A 12,886-nucleotide genomic window follows, 5' to 3' on the forward strand; every position below is an offset into this window, starting at 1 on the left:
CATATACGGTCAACCAATCCAAACTGAGAATAACATCAAATTCATCAAACGGTAAAAGCATCAAGTCAGCCGGAAAACAGGAACCTCGAATTATTAGGGGGCATTTCTTACACACCTTATCAACAAGCACATAATGACCCAAGGGATTCGACACTCTAATAACAAACTCAGTAGACTCAACGGGTAAAGTCTTACTGGATGCTAAAGTTTCACATATATAAGAATGAGTAGAACCAGGGTCAATCAAAGCAATCACATCAGTATCAAAGAGAGTGAATGTACCGGTAATAACATCAGGGGAAGAAGCATCCTCGCGTGCACGTATAGCATAAGCTCTAGCAGGAGCACGAGCCTCAGATCTGGTGGTAACATCTCTAGATCCTCCCTGACCGCCACTAGCGTTCCCCGTATTTTTAGATGGTCTACCTCGAGCAGTATTAGCACCCGGTTTCCCACTCTGATTTACATTCTGTTCAGACAGTCTCGGGCAATCCTTGATAAAGTGGTCAGCTGCTCCGCACTTATAACAGGAGCGATCATGGAATCTACAACTCCCCGAATGCCATTTACCACAATATTGGCATTCTGTTCTGTCTCGACGATCATTTCCAACACTGGCAACCGAAGTGACTCGTGTACTCACAGGGGGTCGATCACGATCTTGTCTAGAAAAACCCGAAGTGCCTTTAGATCGGCCTAAATCATCTCTAAATTTCTTCGATGACTGTTGAAAGGGCTTCCCCAAAGATCTCTTACGAAACTCCCTTGCTCCCATATCAGCTTTTCTTTTCTCCTTCCTGAGCTCTTCGGCTTTGCAAGCTCGCTCGACAAGTACCACAAATTCTCTGATTTCTAAAATGCCAACATACAGTTTTATATCTTTGTTCAGTCCATCTTCGAAACGTTTGCACATTACGACTTCGAGGAAATGCATTCTCGAGCGCATCGGCTAAGTCTTACAAACTTTCGTTCATAATCGAGAACCGACATGGAACCTTGTTTAAGTTCAAGAAATTCTTTCCGCTTTTGATCAATGAATCTCGGTCGATATACATTTTTCAAACTCGGTTTGGAAAAACTCCCAAGTTACTTACTCTCTGGCATTAATCGAAATCAACGATTCCACCAATAGTAGGCGTAATCACGTAGCAAGGAGATAGTACACTTGAGGCATTCATCGGTGTGCAAGATAGTTCATCAAGTACCGAATAGTGTTGTCCAACCAAAATTCACTTGCTCGGCATCATCATTGTCAGTAGCTTTAAATTCAAGAGCCGTGTTTTCGGATTCATCATAACCTGGGGCTTATTTAACCTCATCCGTCGATTCTGGAGGTATCGCAGTGAGGATTGTATTAGTCGGGAGTGGGGGTTGTGGAACAGCCATATTAGTTCGAATATACTGATTGAACCAATCATTCATCACGCTATAAAAAGCCTGTCGAGCTTCATCATTCTGATTACTAGCAATAGGTTGAGAGTCCACCGGTGTTGTCCCTTGCGCAGGAGCAGGCGCTACACTCTCAACATCATCAGATACCACTCGGTTGGGATCAGGATCCATTACTATAAGTAAACACATTTTTAACTGTCAGAAATCACCACACTATCAAATAAACACATAATGGCATGTATAGCTAGACCTGGACGTATTACGGTAGTCCTAGAATCGACTAAACCGTAGCTCTGATACCAATAAAATTGTAACGCCCCGTACCCAAGACCGTTTCTGGAGTCGAACACGAGGTGTTAACGGACTTAATTCATTTACTTACACAGTCCATTTTAAAATTTCCAGACAAGTCGGCTAAGCGCATCACGCTTACTTTAAAATCATATCTCGAGTTCCAAAACTCGAAAACCAATTCCGTAATTTTTCCTGAAACTAGACTCATATGTCCATCCACAAATTGTTTTCTAGAATTTTTGGTGGGCCATAGTACGATTTATTAGTTAAAGTCTCCCTGCTTGTGGTTCGACTCTCGACCTTCATGCATTACAACTTAGATATCTCCTGCACAGAGCTTCAATACTTATGCCGTTTGTTTCTAATGAAACTAGACTCAAAAGGAATCCATAAATATAAAGCATGACTTCTAATTGTCTCTGGTTAATTTATTGTAAATTTTCAAAATCAGAACGGGGATCCAAAAACGCATACGCCCTGCTTTCACGAAAACTTAAACATCTCATAAAATACGGCTCATATGGTCATTTCGTTTCTTTCATATGAAAATAGACTCATCAAGATTCGATTACATAATTTATTCACTTTTAATTCCATTCCTACTATTTTTAGTGATTTTTCAAACTTACATCACTACTGTTGTCAGCATCTATTTTAAGGTAAATTTTACCTATTTCATAATTTTCCATGAATCCATTAGTAAATTGACATACATTATTTTCAAGTATAATCACGATTAGCCATGAAGTACGTAGCCCCAATAGGACCGTGATCGGCCATTCCAATGGCTTGTCTTTACCAAACATTTCCACACCACTTAATAACCATATCATAAGACCGTAATGATATACTTCAAAATATACGAGCCATTTTCGCATGGCTATACGAATATACATTACCAAAAGATACTTAATTAACAACATGGGTCAGCCCTATACATGCCATTATCAAAATTCAACTAACAGAGTACCAAAAGCACTTAGATAGTGTGTACGACTTCGACTTTGACACTTCCGAGTCCGATAGCTGACGAACAAAATCTATAAAACAGAGAATTAAAGCAATAGAATAAGCATTTTGATGCTTAGTAAGTTTTAAGTAACGAAATTATTTACAACTAAAGTATAGCGTTCGTAAGACTAAATGAATGATTGCATATACGCATATTCCCACAATCATGGTTACTTCACGCTTCAACCATTATATTCATGCACTCAGGATCGAACCTAACTAAAGGCCGGAAGCTTGTTAATCAATTAAGCGAATACTATTTAAAAAGGAATCGACCTTTCCAGTGCATATACGAAACATACCTTATCGTTTGGATTTATGAGCGTATTAATTGAAGTTATTACGGTAAGATCGCTCATTTCCAAATCCAAGTACCTTCGAGATTTAGCCGGATATAGCAACTCGCACAAATGCCTTCGGGACATAGCCCAGATATAGTAACTCGCACAAATGCCTTCGGGACTTAGCCCAGATATAGTAACTCGCACAAATGCCTTCGAGACTTAGCCCGGATATAGTCACTAGCACAAATGCCTTCGGATCTTAGTCCGGTTATCATCCGAATAATCATGCACATATATCAATAAATCATGACACATCCATTTTTCATTTTTATTACTAAAACTCAAACACAAGACACTTATCAACCCTTACCATTTTCGGCTCAATAGCCACATACAAAGAGCATGATTTTGATTGGCTTTATAACATGATCTCTATGCACATTCGGCTACTAGTCATAAGTATAACTAATTACCCCGATATACAATTCGAGTAGGATAATTATATCACCGTTTATTTGTTATGCTTATATGTCATGACATAATCAAATCATAAACTAAGTTCCATTACTCAAAGACTTACCTCGGTATCTTGGAACGGTTGTGGGTTGATTACTCTATTGCTTTCTGTGACAGCCTTAAAATGACCCTACTCGAAAAGCAGTTTCGGGACCGCTAAACCGAGTCACCAAATTATTTGAATATGATATCTATTGTCTAAAATATGTGAATATGAATGTGTGAAAGTTTTAAGCTTCGATTTAGTCGATTGCATGTAAATTTAGTAATAGGACTTATGTGTGACACTTTTGGAATGCGATAGGTTAATCTATAAGGACCTATTAATGCATGTTGTATAAAAGAAGGGTTTGCATGTCAAATTAGCCCAAAATCTAGATGGTGGCCGGCCATGCTACGGGGAAAGACATATTATAGACATTTTATGCTAAAATGTGTGGGTAGAATAATAAAAAAAGAGGGGAGTGGGAGGAGAAACCAAAGTTGTCTCCCCCCCCTCCATTGCCGTGAATGGAAGAAAGAAAGACTTCAACTTTTATTTTTCTATCTTGCTTCCTTGTCTCTTGCAAAGGAAGCTAGAGAGGAGAGGCCGGCTGCATGTAGTGGAAAACCATGAAATTTGTTTGCTTATAAGTTGAAATTTTCAAGTAGAAGGCTAAAAGGTGGGAGAAGGTCAGTAGTGGAAAAGGGAGGAGCAAATTGAATAGGTAGAATCGGTGTTGGGAACCTTGGTGAGTTTTCCTTGAACTTTTATTTTCTTGTGTTTGATAATTGTTGAAACCGTTAAATTGCTGTCCGAATTTTATCTTGTTGGTATTGTTAATTGCGGCCCTCTTCATGCTGTCTAAATATTGTACTATTAATGCTGTCCGAATCAGCCTCCGAATGTGATATATTACAGCAATTAAGCCAAGTGTTGCGGGTCCTCTTAGGCTACCCACAACGCAACCTTTCAATACTAATGTTACCATGAATTAACCTTCAATTGATGGTGTGGTGTATGATTTATGTTAGGGCAACCCCTTTTGTTTTTGGTTGCATTTTTGAGTAGTTACATAATAGTTGGTGAGTGTGATTGAATGAAGGATGTATCTTCTTGTGATGGTAAACCCTGAGATTTTAAAATTCGAAAGGGAATGTAAAGTCCTCGTTTTTAAGTCCTCCTTGGTGCTAGTTGAGAAGAATCGGTCACTATATTGGAGGCCATTGTCGAATATGAATTTAGTATAGAGATGTGAATGAATTGTTGTTATGTGAATAAATATTTGTTTGATGATATATATATACATGTATTCGGCAATGGGATAAAATGTGTATTAAGGTAAGTTTCATTGTGATTATGCTTGTGATGTTGGGTTGATATTCGGCATTGAGTAATGTGGGGTAAGGTGATTAATCGGCTATGAAATCAGCTGAATTGAATAGGTATGTTTAATGATATCCTTAGTATAATGTATGATCTTATAACTCGGTTTGGTGTTGAGTAAAGATTAAATGATATGTGATTGCCAAATGTGATTGTTAAGTGAATAATATTAGTTAAGTACTTAAGCAAATCTATTGTTTTACTTAAGCTTAAGAGCAAAGAGGATCAAAGTCGGATAGGGGAAAAGAGAAAGTAAACGAATAGCCGTGGACATCTAATCGTCGACCACTTCCGAGGTAAGTTTTAAGTGATTAAACGTTGAGTAAATTCAATCATAATAGGACATAATGAGTTTATTTAATAAGATATGGTGTGGCCATGATATGTCTTAAACTCAAATGGTAAGTTCATAAGTGTTTGGACTTGGAAATTTAAGAGCAAATTGTAATAATTTGCTTTGACAGCAGCAGTAATGTGATTTTAGAAAATCACTATAAATTATTGGTGTGGAATTATAGGCTGAATAAAATATTTAATCAAAGATTAGTTGGTCTAGTTTCCTATAAAAGAGACCGTGGAAGCAAAGAAATTTCCTATAAAGAGATATTTAAAGTTGTGTGGGACAGGGTCAGAATGACTCCGAAATCCCCCGTTCTGTTTTAAGAAAATCACTATAATTTGTACAAAAATGGTTAAAAGATAAAATTTATATGCTTAGACTCCTTAATGAGTCTAGTTTCAAATTAAATCAAATAGAACATACTTTGAATTTTGTACAATGAGAATTTTGATTCGTAGTGAAGACTGGTCAGGTTAGTCAAACAGTGAAATAGGGGAAACTTTAAGAAAAATCTGGTATTGATTAGCCAAACCTAAAATTCTGAAAAATTTATGGATGGAAGATAGACGAGTCTATATTCAGGGAAAATTAACGGTAAGTGATTTGGAGCCTTGTAGCTCCGGTTATAAATAATTTAGTGAGCATTGCTCAGGAAAACAGCTCGTAGTGAATATGTGATTTTGTTGTAACATGGATAAAACTTGTTTTAGTTGCTCATAAGCTATTGATTAAACCCATACTTGAATTCTAATTCGTGATATTGTAAAATGATATATGAGTGTTAGATGGATCTTTGATATTAAAATTTGTGAAATTGTAAGTTTATGAGTATTCGAATATGAAATGATAGTATGGCGTGAAATTGAATTATTCATTGGAAAATGATTGATGTAAATTCGGCCAAGACCAAGTCTATACATGATAGTATATGTGGTATGTGAAGTATATTTGAATAATTGTGATGTGAATACATGAAAATTTATATTTTGATTTAGGATTTTATGTGATGAATGTGAAGGTGTATATATATGTGATAAGGCCTAATGGCCGATGTGATGAATGTGAAAGTGTATATATGTGATAAGGCCTAATGGCCGATGTGATGAATGTGAAGGTGTATATATATGTGATAAGGCCGAATGGCCAATGTGATGAATGTGAAAGTGTATATATGTGATAGGACCGAGTGGCCAACGTGATGGATGTGGAAGTGTATAAATGTGATAAGTCCCGAAGGGCATTTGTGTCAGTACTATATCCGGGTTAAAACCCCGCAGGCTTTATGCGAGAATATTATCACTGATTAATGACCGTAGGCTTCGTGCTCGTACTATATCCGAGCTCTAATGACCCGATGACTACGTGTGGAGATTTTGTCCGGGTAAGCCCCAAACTAAAGGTTTTGCTGAAGATTCAAGTAAAGCGTAAGATTATGCGACTTCACAGTGACAATTAGTAATAAATACATTCAATGCGTTAAGTTGGTCAGGTATGTATTTTGAGATTATATTTAAGTTTGATTTAGACTAAATCACAAGGTCGTTATGTGATGCACATGTGAGTAAAGCAATAAGATTGTTCTATGATTATTGTGCATTTGGTCAATGTGGAAAGTCAGGTAAAAACATGTAATGTACCTATGATCATAAGAGGTCACCATCAAGTGAGAATTTATCTGCCTACTACATATGATGAGACGTGCATATTCGGAAAAGGGGATGGTATGCCCGAAGGAAGAGTGAAATAAAAATACGAACACCTATGTTATAATTTGATTGTTATCTGTTGACACTGCTTAAAACTTACTAAGCATTGTAATGCTTACTCCGTGTACTTTGTTTCCTCTGTTTTATAGATCTCATTTGGAAGCTACAAGCTCGGGGATCGTCAGCAACTAGTCACATTATCACCATCCACTGTTTGGTACTGCTACGTTTTGGAATATCTTATGGCATGTATAGAATAGACTAGTAGTGAGAGGATATTTTGGTTAATGTATAGAATAGACTAGTAGTGAGAGGATATTTTGGTTAATGTATAGGACTACCCTTTTGTTGTAGGTCATGTACCTTTCGGTTTTGTGTAAATTTGGATAGCCATGCGAAAATGGCTTAAGTATACTTTGATCATAGCATTATAATCGTTTTGTATGTCGTCCATCGAGAGGTATGGAAATGTTGGTAACGGTTAGTCATGGGAATGGTTATTCATGATCACTTTTGGTATATGTATGACAAACTCTAGTTGATCCATGGAGGATCATGAAATAGGTAAAGTTTACCTTAAAAATAGATGCTGGCAGTAGCAGTGATGTGGATGTCAAAAATCTCTAAAAATAGTAGGAATAGAATTAAATAGCAAATAAATTATGTAATCGAACCTTGGTGAATCTATTTTCATAGGAAAGTAACAAAACATCCATATGAACAGTATATTATGAGAGGTTTAAGTTTTCGTGAGACAAGGCCAGAACAGTTTCTGGATCCCCTGATATGACTTTGAAAATTCATTATAAATTAACCAGGCACATTTAGAAGTCATTCCATATATTTATAGATTCCATTTTGAGTCTAGTTTCTATAGAAACAAACGGCATCAGTATTGAAGCTCTGTACAGGGAGATATCCAAATCGTAATGCATGAAGGTCAGTGTAGTCGCACCCTGTAATAGGGGAGGTTTTAACTGATAAACTGTACTAATTGGCCAGACCAAAAAATTTAGAAAAAGAATCTGTAGATGGATATATGAGTCTAGTTTCGGGCAAAAATTACAAAACTGATTTTTGAGTTGTGGAACTCAAGTTATGATTTTTAAGGTGATAGTGACGCAGTTAGCCAGTCGTCTGGAAAATTTTTAATTAAACTGTGAGAGTAAATGAATTAAGTCGGTTAGCACCTCGTGTTCGACTCCGGCAACGGTCTCGGGTACGGGGTGTTACACTTTCCCTTTTCCCTGATCCAACTTTGATCCCCCTTGCCCTTGAGCTTAATATATATACAAGTACAAGTATTAAATATTTTTACCAATAAGGTTTACTTGTTAATCACATTCGGCAAATCACATATCAAACTCATTTTACTCATGTGGCTGATTATACTTGGTCATACATACACATAATTAAGTTATTTAACACCTAACTCACATAGCCATAGTGTACAAAATCTTAAGGTCCAAATATGAATACCCCCAAGTTCTCATGACTTAACCCCTAACCACATTCTGCCGAAAATCCTTTGAATTTCTACTAGCACACACACATATAATAAATTTGGAGACTCTATTAACCGAACATACATCTGGCAATAGTCTATAGCTCTCTCGGCCACTCATTTCACAACTTAACAAAGCTTCAATTCGAAATCATTAGCGAGTATCAATTAACTTAAGCTACCTTTAAACTTTTACTTATCACCTTATGCCAAACCATCAAAATAAACTAATTATAATTATATAAGTACTACCAAAACCGAAACCTATGCATAATATTATTTCTTATGCCCAAACCAAAGACCACATTCGGCAACTCATCCACCATTCTACCAAGCACAACCGATTACCCATTCTATTCTTAAATCTAAATTCGGCACCTCCAAACAAAATGAGTTAAGAATCTCAACTTTCATGCTAACATAACAAAGAACTTAACACATCCACATATCTAACATGCTAATAGCATCAAGGCATCAACTAAAATTTTAAGCTTCTTAGCGAATCCTAACTCTCCAACAACCCCAAATCCAACCATGAGTTAGATAGAATTTAGGCTAATCATCCAAGGGATGTATAAACTTCCAAAAGTAACATTGAACATACCTTAATCTAGAGAACCACCTTGGCCGAATTTTTCTTCATCTTCTTCCTCTAGTTACGGCAATGGAGGAGCAACCTAAGCTAACTTTGGTTTCTCCTGCTACTAACCACTATTATTTTATTACCCATATCCTTTATTTTATTATTTTAACACAAAATGTTAACATAACATATTTATAATATGTTTTAACCTATAGCATGGCCTACCACCATCTAGATTTTGGCTAATTTGACATGCAAGTACAAGCATTTTCTAACATGCTTTAATAGGCCACTTTAACATTTGCCTAGCACATTTCTAAATTTTCTCACACAAGTCCTATTTGATAAATTTCACATACTATATACGAAATTTAAGCATGAAATTTTCACACGTGCATTTTCATATATAATAAGCATTAAATATGACTGTTAATTATTTTCTTATGGCTCGGTTTCGTGGTCCCGAAACCACTTCCGACTATGGTCAATTTAGGGCTGTCACAAATTCTACCAATGGCTGGAATTTTTCCCAAATGCCCTGAAATTTGAGGATGCAACAGCGCAACATGTCCTTGAGAATCTGAATCATCCGTTCAGACTGGCCATCAGTCTAAGGGTGAAAGGTTGTGCTAAAGCTCAACTTCTACCCAAGGCTTCTTGTAACTTCTTCCAGAATCTCGAAGTGAACCTTGGGTCTCTGTCCGAAATAGTCGACAGTGGTACTCCGTGCAATCTTACTATCTCAGAAATGTACAAATCGGTCAATCTATCAAGAGAATAATCCATCCTTACAGGGATGAAATAAGCCGACTTTGTCAATTTGTCCACTATAATTGATAAACGCCAAATTATACATGTTTTTACCCCAAATGCTTAGCATATTTATGGATGTTTACTATTAGATTTGTGGATTTTGGTGCTCTTAATTCAGTTATTTCATGTTTTGTACTCAGGAGAGCACCAAGGGTCAAAAGGAGCCAAAAATGAGCTCAAAAGGGACAAAACAGACCAAATCGAGAAGACCACACGGCCTAAGCCTTGCCACACGGGCAGCTCACACGCCCGTGCCTTTCGAGGGTGTCGACCAAGGTTTACACGACTCACACGGCCTGGCCATTGAGCCCACACGGTCGTGGCACACGGGCGTGTCCCTTTTTCAAGGAGTTGTATTTTACACGGAAAAAGGATACTTAGGGGGCAAGAAAGCCAATCAAAAGCCGATATAAACACCCTAATATGACCTAGAAGGGCTCTCTCTCTCCAGAACCTTTCTGGAACGCAGAACTACACGCCGAGAATTACTTGAAGGAAGCTAGATGATCCATCTCAAAAGCCGAAGTTACTCCAAGACTGAAGATCTTTCTCAGAATTCCTTCAGGGGTTTTAGAGTTTTCTTTATGTTTTTGCTATTTTTATAGTTTTGAGATGTACTCTTATTTTATTATGAACTAAACCCCTTAGATACCTAAGGGGGATAAAACCTATGATGGATCTTGTTATTATTATCTGAGCTATATGATAAATACTTGATTTTTTCTTAATTATGTGTTCTTAATGCTTTAGTTAATATTCCGGGTATTAATTCATGATTTGATGTGCTTATGTAGAGGAGGAATAGACCCTGCCTAAGAGTAGATTTGGCATAATTAATCGGAGTTGATCGGGGGCCTAGAAATAGGGTTATGAGATTTTGCCAGATTAGGGTGAAACCTAATATGGGAGTCCATAGATTGAGCTAATGCAACCTTAGAGTGTTAATTAGAGAAAAGTCTCGGTTATTCAATCTAGGGGTTAGACGTTATTAGTTTTGAATAGGGATAATAACATAGGTTAGGGAGTCTCACAGATCAAGTCAAGTGAATAAATCATCCGGTTCAGAGTCAGGTAACAAGTGAAATCTAGGTGGATTCCTCATTGGGTGTCGTCTTTATCAATTGCTTTTGTTCAAGTCTTTTTCCAAAATCTTTCTTTGCTTTAATTAAATTAGTTAATTAGTTTAATAAACAAACCCTTTTATTCTTAGGCTAGATAATAAAAAGATAGTTATTATTAGTACTTTTGGTTCCCTTGGGTACGGCATTCCAGTCTTGCCATTACTATACTGTTGTTTGATAGGTGCGCTTGCCTTTTTGTCGTGATAATTGTTAGTCTAGGTTTGATCTTCATTATAAAAATTTATTACTTGTTACTTGTTACGAATCATTGTGATCAAGTTTTTGGCGCCATTTGGGAATTGAAATATTAGGAACACTAAATTTTTATTACTTTAGCCATTTATTTTTCTTGCAATTTAATTTTTATTTTATTATTATTGTTTTTTAATTTACTTTTTCTTTCTCTTGGTAGGTTTTTATAGTTTATGACTAGAAGAAACCCGTCAGGACCCTTACTTTTTGACGAAGAAATCGATTGAACAGATCGTAGAAATCAAAGAGAAAAAGGCATAGTTTACGATAAACAGAAAAAAAAAAAAGAAGACAATACTCAACCTCCAACCGATGAGATGGCTGAAAACTAAGACAATCAGCTACCTCCTGCATTTGCAGCTAATCAAAATCCTGCTCCACGTACTATGTATGACTATGCTAAACCCTCTTTAATAGGAACTAAATAAAGTATAGTTAGACCTGCTATTATTGCGAATAATTTTGAATTAAAACCTAACACTATTCAGATGATACAGCATTTTGTTCAGTTTGATGGTTTGCAGGATGAAGATCCCAACACTCACTTAGCAAATTTCCTGGAATTTTGTGATACATTCAAAATCAATGGCGTTTCTGATGATTCCATCCGTCTTCAGTTATTTCCCTTCTTACTGAGAAACAAAGCTAAATAGTGGTTAAACTCATTACCACGAGGGTCTATCACTACTTGGGAACAAATGACCGAGAAATTTTTACTAAAATATTTTTCGCCAGCTAAAACGGCTAAATTACACAATGATATCTCTTCTTTTGTGCAGATGGACTTAGAAACACTTTACGATGCATGGGAGAGATACAAGGATCTATTGAGAAGGTGCCCTCACCATTGGTTACCTCTATGGCTGCAAGTTCAAACGTTCTACAATGGTGTGAATCCCTCGACAAGACAAATGATTAACGCAGTTTCTGGCGGAACCATAAACAATAAAACACCGGAAGATGCCTATGAATTCATAGAGGAGATGTCACTGAACAACTATCAGTGGCAAGTCATGAGGACTAAGCCAACAAAAATAGCCGGCGTTTATAACATCGATTCAGTCACCATGATCTCTAATAAGGTAGAACTTCTCAATAAAAAGATTGATAGTTTTCTTGGTTCTACGCAGGTACATCCAGTAATGAGGTGTGACTCAAGCAGAGGAGGTGTGCATACAGAATATCAATCCTTCAATCCCACAACCGAAGAGGAACAAGTCAACTATATGGGTAACAATAACTTTACACCTCAAAATAACCCATACAATAATACCTATAATGCAGGTTGGAGGAACCACCCAAATTTTTCTTGGGGAGGTAAAGGGAATCAAAAGCCCCAAAATCCTCAGGGCTTTCAACAGCCACCTTATCAAAAAAGAGAAGAAGCAGAACCTTGAAGAGATTCTTTCAAAATTCATCTCGGTGTTGGAAACCCGTTTCCAAAATACATAGACAACACTTAAGAATCAACAAGCATTGATCCAAGGACTCGAAACTCAGATAGGCCAACTATCCAAACTAATCTCCAAGCGACCACAAGGTAGCTTACCAAGTAATACGGAACCTAATCCAAGGGAACACCTCAATGCAATTAGTGCTCAAGATAAGGAAGGATTCATTGCACCTGAGCCAGAATTACAGCAAGACAACACGATGAACAAAGGTCGAGAAGAGGTAAACAATGATGATCCTAAATAGGTAAGT

General features: G+C 36.8%; 1 non-coding gene across 1 annotated transcript; it reads right to left on the reverse strand.

The window, feature by feature from the left end:
* Positions 1-11,928: 11,928 nt before the first annotated feature.
* On the reverse strand, positions 11,929-12,035 carry LOC128283293 (small nucleolar RNA R71). Its single transcript, XR_008273635.1, has one exon. It is a non-coding gene; the product is annotated as a small nucleolar RNA R71 (small nucleolar RNA).
* Positions 12,036-12,886: the final 851 nt, after the last annotated feature.

Source organism: Gossypium arboreum, chromosome 10 (genome assembly GCF_025698485.1).
Source record: "Gossypium arboreum isolate Shixiya-1 chromosome 10, ASM2569848v2, whole genome shotgun sequence".
In the NCBI taxonomy this organism is placed as follows: domain Eukaryota; kingdom Viridiplantae; phylum Streptophyta; class Magnoliopsida; order Malvales; family Malvaceae; genus Gossypium; species Gossypium arboreum.